Genomic DNA, 7503 nt, shown 5'->3' on the forward strand with positions numbered 1-7503 from the left:
TACATGTTTTTCTATAGAAAAGCGAAGAAAAGTTTATTTTTTTAAATACATTTTAGTTCGAAATGTTTTTACCTTAAATATATATATATATATATATATATATATATATGAATATATATATGAATATATATATATATGAATATATATATGAATATATATATATATGAATATATATATGAATATATATATATGAATATATATATATATGAATATATATATATGAATACATATATATGAATATATATATATGAATATATATATATATATATATGAATATATATATATATATATATGAATATATATATATATGATTACATATATATATATATATATATGAATATATATATATATGAATATATATATATATATGAATATATATATATATATATATATGAATATATATATATATGAATATATATATATATATATGAATATATATATGAATATATATATATATGAGAATATATACATGAATACATAAATATATGAATATATATATATATGAATATATATATATGAATATATATATATATATGAATATATATATAAATATATGAATATATATATATATGAATATATATATGAATATATATATGTATATATATGAATATATATATATGAATATATATATATACACACACATATGTATACACACACACATATATATACACATACATACACTTACACACGTATATATACACACATATACACACACGTATATGTACACACACATATATACACACGCATATATATATATACACATATATATAGACATATATATACACACACGATATATATACACATATATATACGCATATATATACACACACACGATATATATACACATATATATACACATATATACACGCACATATATATATGCACACATATGTATACACATATATATACACGCATATATATATACACACATATATATATATATATATATATATATATATATATATATACATACATATATATACACACATATATATTACACACATTATATATATATATATACATACATATATATACACACATATATATTACACACATTATATATATATATATACATACATATATATACACACATATATATTACACACATTATATATATACATATATACACACATATTATATATATATATATATATATATATATATATATATATATATATATATATATATAATGCTTTAGCATTTATTTACATCCCACGAGGACAAAGCAAGAAATTTTACACTTTGAACAAAGTTTTTGTATTAAAATATGCAATAACAAGACGAGTATGTAAAACCGTTTTTATAATAAGCTTAGTTAATAGCAAAGTTTGTTTTTATTTTTCTATAAAAGTTGTAAAAAGATTTGTAAATAAAATTATGTATCTTTAATTTTTTTGTTTACTTATAGTACAAACATGTAAACTTTTTTATTCTATATTTTATTTACAAAGTTTTGTTATAAACACAGATTTTTAAATTTTAAATAAACCTGTTATCCAATAAAACCATTTTTAAATGCTAATCTCCTAACTTTACCATCGTTTGCAGGCAAAGATTTTGTTGTTATGAAAAAATAAATTATTAAAAATTGTAAATAAAATGAATTTAAACAATGTTTTTCGTTTGTTGTCCTGTGATAAAATTTTTCTTAATCTGCAAAGTTTAAAAGACATATATTTGTATATTTTTTATTACTCTGTAGAGTGTATACAATTTAAAATAGTGTTTTTTGATTAAAATGTTTTTGCGTATTACCCCTTTTCCGACGGCTTATAATGGCAAAGTTAAAATATTTGTATTAAAAAAGCAATTTTCATGACAAGCCTATTTTGTTATACGCCTATTTTTTTATTAACAACAAGCTTTTTATAAATAAAACCGTTGTTAAATAGTAAAACCTTTTTCGTTAATAAAAATCTGTGACCTAAAAGCTATAAAAGTATGATTCAACTCAGTTAGAACTTCCGGTTCAGTTGAATCGCAAAAAGAGGATCACATAAACATTGTATTCCTTCTACCCTAATTGATATTCTACTAATAGACTACCTAGTACTTACCTCTCCCAATACAATTGATATAAAAAGAATTTAACCATGGTCTCCTTGCACCCCCAAGAAATAACTTCTGCGACGGTAAATGAACGTCAACAGATTGAGTTTTCACAGCTGATAAGGTAGTAATTAAGAAAAGAAGCCGTTCAACGCCTGATATTCAAATATCTCAGTCAGGCATTAGCAACAACAAAGTGTATATTCGTAGCTTTAATGGCACCAACGGAAAAGTTAGCTTTGCGGCTGTAAACTAAAAAAGGAATTGTTCTGCTTTCCTTGTTTGTTGTAAGGGGGTGATGTAACATGGACAAAAGATGGTTTCAGAACTTTAGCAAAATGAAAGATAGAACTGAAAAGCGTGAGAAGCACGTTGACAATGTAGTTTCCCTATCAATTTTGGGGAGCATAAATATTAAAGCAAAACTTAGTGAGGCCTGCAGACTTTCAATCAATCATCATAACCTGAATGTTAAGAAGAACCCTGAAATTTTATCTAAAATAATAGATTGTATTTTCTTTTGTGGGAACTTTGAAACTCCCTTACGATGACATGATGAAAAAGATGATTCAGTAAATTCAAGTGTATTTAGAGGATTTTTAAATTTTGCATCTTAATTAGATCCAGATTTACAGAATCACTTAGAAACCAGTAATGTCTTCAAACGTGTTTCCAATATATTCAGAATACCATACTTGACTGTCTTTTATAAATATACCATGATGAAATAAGGGCAGAAATTAGCAAAGCTCCCTTTGTAGCTGTCATGGCTGATGATACAACAGATGTGTCTGAACATACACAAATGATCATTGTTTTACGGTACGTCTTGGATGAAAAAATACTTGAACGCATTTGGGGATTCTTTATTCCAGAAAATTAAACCGCTGATGGGGTATCAAAATGTATTCTACAACAATTAAATATAATCCTTCAAGGGAATCGCCAACAACTGATAGTTCAGACATTTGATGATGCAAATGTCATGAAAGGCAAAAAAGCTGGTGCTCAGGCGAAAATAGAAGCAGTTTATAGTAATGCGCATTTCACGCACTGTTATGCGCATCAACTTAATTTAATAATGAGGAATGTAGCAAGCATTACACGAAATGCTAGAATATTTATCTCTAACATTTTGTCTATTCCGACTTTCTTTTCTAGATCACCACACCGTCTGTCCATTTTTCAAAAAGCATCTGGATGTAAGCATTCTACGTGTATCCGCAACAAGGTGGAACTTTAACATACATAGAGTTCATGAAAATGTTCAAGCATAAAAAAACTGTCACTGAAATTCAGTCAACATCATATGTAGATGAGACCGTTGCAGAAGCGACATGAATTGTGAAATATTTGAACGATGAAAATTTCATATTTTGGTTTGAGCTATTTCATAAAATTATGTCTCATGTTGAAATTATTTCTCGGGAAATTAGCATATATAAAGTCAATAAATACATAACAAATTTCAAACCTGCTATTTTAGAGATAAGAAACACTAAATACTGTGAAAATCCTTCCAAAACACTCAAGGGCGAAGCTAAAGAACTATGTGACTATATATCTGTTGATATAATGGACAGATATTCTTCAACTAAACATTTAATACTTGCTAAATTGTTTTACAAGATAAGCTTTGCTAGTTTTAAGAACAAACTACCTATAGAAGAGATATCCTTGACAACTGAAGCATATCCCATGATTGACAAACAAAAGTTTGAAACTGAGCTAGAAATATTTTATAGTAGTTCAGGTATCCATAAGTATTGCTAAGTAATTGATCTCCTGGAATTTATTTTCGAAAACAATTTAAACGATGTTCTTAGTGAAATCACAAAACTCATAAAAATTATCTTGACAATTCCCATGACTACATCAGAGGCAGAACGTTATTTTTCAACTCTGAAAAGAATAAAAACTTTTTTAAGGCGTACCATGGGTTGCGAAAGAATAAATGCACTTGCAGTGCTTTCAATTGAAAAAAGAAAGAAAAGGTCTTCAGCTTCACAAGTTAAGGAGAAAATTATCAATCTTTTTTCACAAATTAAAAAGAAGAATGGAGTTTACTTTTAAATGAATGTACCTATTTACAATGCCTCCCCACGGGACAGAGTTAGACACCAGGGTCGTTTTTTTAACGTGGAGAAAAGGAACAAAAATAAAAATTGTCTCATTCGTGAAGGATTTCTCCTCTACTGAAAGAGAACGAGAAATGGAAGTGCCGCATCTGAAGAACAGATACTACACTTCGATCTTGGCCAAAAGGCCAAGGAGATTTAAATGAATGTAATAAGTAAAATATTTACAATATTTACATCTATTTAGGATTCCTTTAAGTTATTGTATTTTTATACGTGTACAGTATGTATATTTTTTATGTTTGTTTCATTTTTACACAATATTAAAACAATAGGAATTTTTTGTAAACAGCAGCACCCCCACTAATCTTAGGCATGAGCCGCCACTGTTTACAGAGTTTGATTATTTTACAATAGCAGAAGAAAACAAAATAAAAAAATTCTTAAAAACAAATAATTGTTACCAAATATATAGACTCCGTAGGACAACAATTCGGCATATTTAACTAATAAATGGACATTTTTGACACGAGGAACAACACCGTGTTACGCCGTTTTTTTTTCGGTTAATTTTATTAATTTACAATAGAACTGTTTTTAACTAAAGAAATCCCAATAAACAATGGTCATTATTTTATTTGTTTGTTGAATCCAAAATAAAATGAAATAATTTTGTTTTTTGTTGGGTTTTTTTTTTTCCTGAACGGAGGGTAAGTTTTTGTTTTGTTTTTCACTTTTTTTAAATTGCGTTTTCAATAACTTTTTAAAATCTGAAATATTTATCTAGTTAAATCTCACAAAATACATTTCACGGTATACTTTAGTTTTGGGATTGAGTTATATTTTTTAAAACGTACATGTTTAATAGTGTAAATTAGCTATGTGATCAGAAAACAATTTCTAACACGAAACTAAGGAAACGAGATGTTTACACGAGGAATAAAATAATGATTACACCTTTTTTTCTTCTTTTTTTTCAGTCTATTTCATTTTATATATATTATCAAAAGATAATCTGATTTTATATAAACGCATTTTTGTTGGTATTAATCTTTAATTTTTTAGCATTAAGCATGCATGAACAGGATTTAAACTTGAAAACAATTCGGCATACTGAAGTAACGAACATTTTTACATGAGGAACGAAATAATGATTACACCGTGTTACGGTGACCTTAATGCGTTGTGAGTTTAGCTATTTTACGTGTCTTTTAAAAAAATAATAATAATTTCGTGTTAAAATTGTGATTTTCATCTAGTAATTATAGTTTTCGTTTTTATTTATTTATTTATTTTAATGTTTCCATATATTTTATGTATTAATGAATTGAACACACAAACAGATTTTTTTAACTAAAGAAATCCCAACAAACCAGCGTCAATATTTTATTCGTTTGTTGAACAGAAAGTCATTTCGTTCTTTTGCTGGGTTTTTTTTTTTCGTATCGAATTTCCTGGAATGAAAGGTAATTTTTTTTTTTTTTTTGCACTTTGTCTTTTTTATTGTGTTTTCAATTTTTTTTTTCTCTTTTAAATTCGAAATATTTAAATCAATTATTTATTACATTTCGGGTATTTTACATTATAGACCCAAACAACAACTGGCAAAAAAATATATTTAACAAACGTAAGGAAATATACTTTTCTACCTACATGAATAAGTATTTTGTGTTTTGACTTATTTTGAAGCGCGTATTTACTTTGAAACAAAACTAGTGTCGAGTCATGTTAGAATAAGAGAAAAAAATTGACAGACATAATACTGTCATCTGGGGAGTAGCATTAATCGCTAAATATCTGTAATTAAATAAGAACCTCCTTTAGTAAACGTTCTGACAATATATATATATATATATATATATATATATATATATATATATATATATATATATATAATGTGTGTGTATGTTGCAAAATACCCACAATTTCATTTCTGGCAAGTTGTATGACCGGATTAAAAAATCCGACTAGAAAAAAACAAACATCTAAAACTATGTGGTTTAGATTTGACTACAAATATCGTTTCATTTTAATATAGTTTATATCATTTATAAGAAAACAATATTTCATTTTAATATAGCTTATATCATTTATAAGAAAACAATATTTCATTTTAATATAGCTTATATCATTTATAAGAAAACAATATTTCATTTTAATATAGCTTATATCATTTATAAGAAAACAATATTTCATTTTAATATAGCTTATATCATTTATAAGAAAACAATATTTCATTTTAATATAGTTTATATCATTTATAAGAAAACAATATTTCATTTTAATATAGCTTATATCATTTATAAGAAAACAATATTTCATTTTAATATAGCTTATATCATTTATAAGAAAACAATATTTCATTTTAATATAGTTTATATCATTTATAAGAAAACAATATTTCATTTTAATATAGCTTATATCATTTATAAGAAAACAATATTTCATTTTAATATAGCTTATATCATTTATAAGAAAACAATATTTCATTTTAATATAGCTTATATCATTTATAAGAAAACAATATTTCATTTTAATATAGTTTATATCATTTATAAGAAAACAATATTTCATTTTAATATAGCTTATATCATTTATAAGAAAACAATATTTCATTTTAATATAGCTTATATCATTTATAAGAAAACAATATTTCATTTTAATATAGTTTATATCATTTATAAGAAAACAATATTTCATTTTAATATAGCTTATATCATTTATAAGAAAACAATATTTCATTTTAATATAGCTTATATCATTTATAAGAAAACAATATTTCATTTTAATATAGTTTATATCATTTATAAGAAAACAATATTTCATTTTAATATAGCTTATATCATTTATAAGAAAACAATATTTCATTTTAATATAGCTTATATCATTTATAAGAAAACAATATTTCATTTTAATATAGCTTATATCATTTATAAGAAAACAATATTTTATTTTAATATAGCTTATATCATTTATAAGAAAACAATATTTCATTTTAATATAGCTTATATCATTTATAAGAAAACAATATTTCATTTTAATATAGCTTATATCATTTATAAGAAAACAATATTTCCTTTTAATATAGCTTATATCATTTATAAGAAAACAATATTTCATTTTAATATAGCTTATATCATTTATAAGAAAACAATATTTCATTTTAATATAGCTTATATCATTTATAAGAAAACAATATTTCATTTTAATATAGCTTATATCATTTATAAGAAAACAATATTTCATTTTAATATAGCTTATATCATTTATAAGAAAACAATATTTTATTTTAATATAGCTTATATCATTTATAAGAAAACAATATTTCATTTTAATATAGCTTATATCATTTATAAGAAAACAATATTTCATTTTA

The 7503-nt window shown here is 23.9% G+C and overlaps 1 pseudogene; it reads right to left on the minus strand.

Moving 5' to 3' along the window:
* Positions 1-4106: 4106 nt before the first annotated feature.
* On the minus strand, positions 4107-4327 carry LOC145271980 (U2 spliceosomal RNA; annotated as a pseudogene).
* Positions 4328-7503: the final 3176 nt, after the last annotated feature.

The sequence above is a fragment of the Euprymna scolopes genome, chromosome 46 (assembly GCF_053919585.1).
Source record: "Euprymna scolopes isolate OS-2025 chromosome 46, ASM5391958v1, whole genome shotgun sequence".
NCBI classification, from domain to species: domain Eukaryota; kingdom Metazoa; phylum Mollusca; class Cephalopoda; order Sepiida; family Sepiolidae; genus Euprymna; species Euprymna scolopes.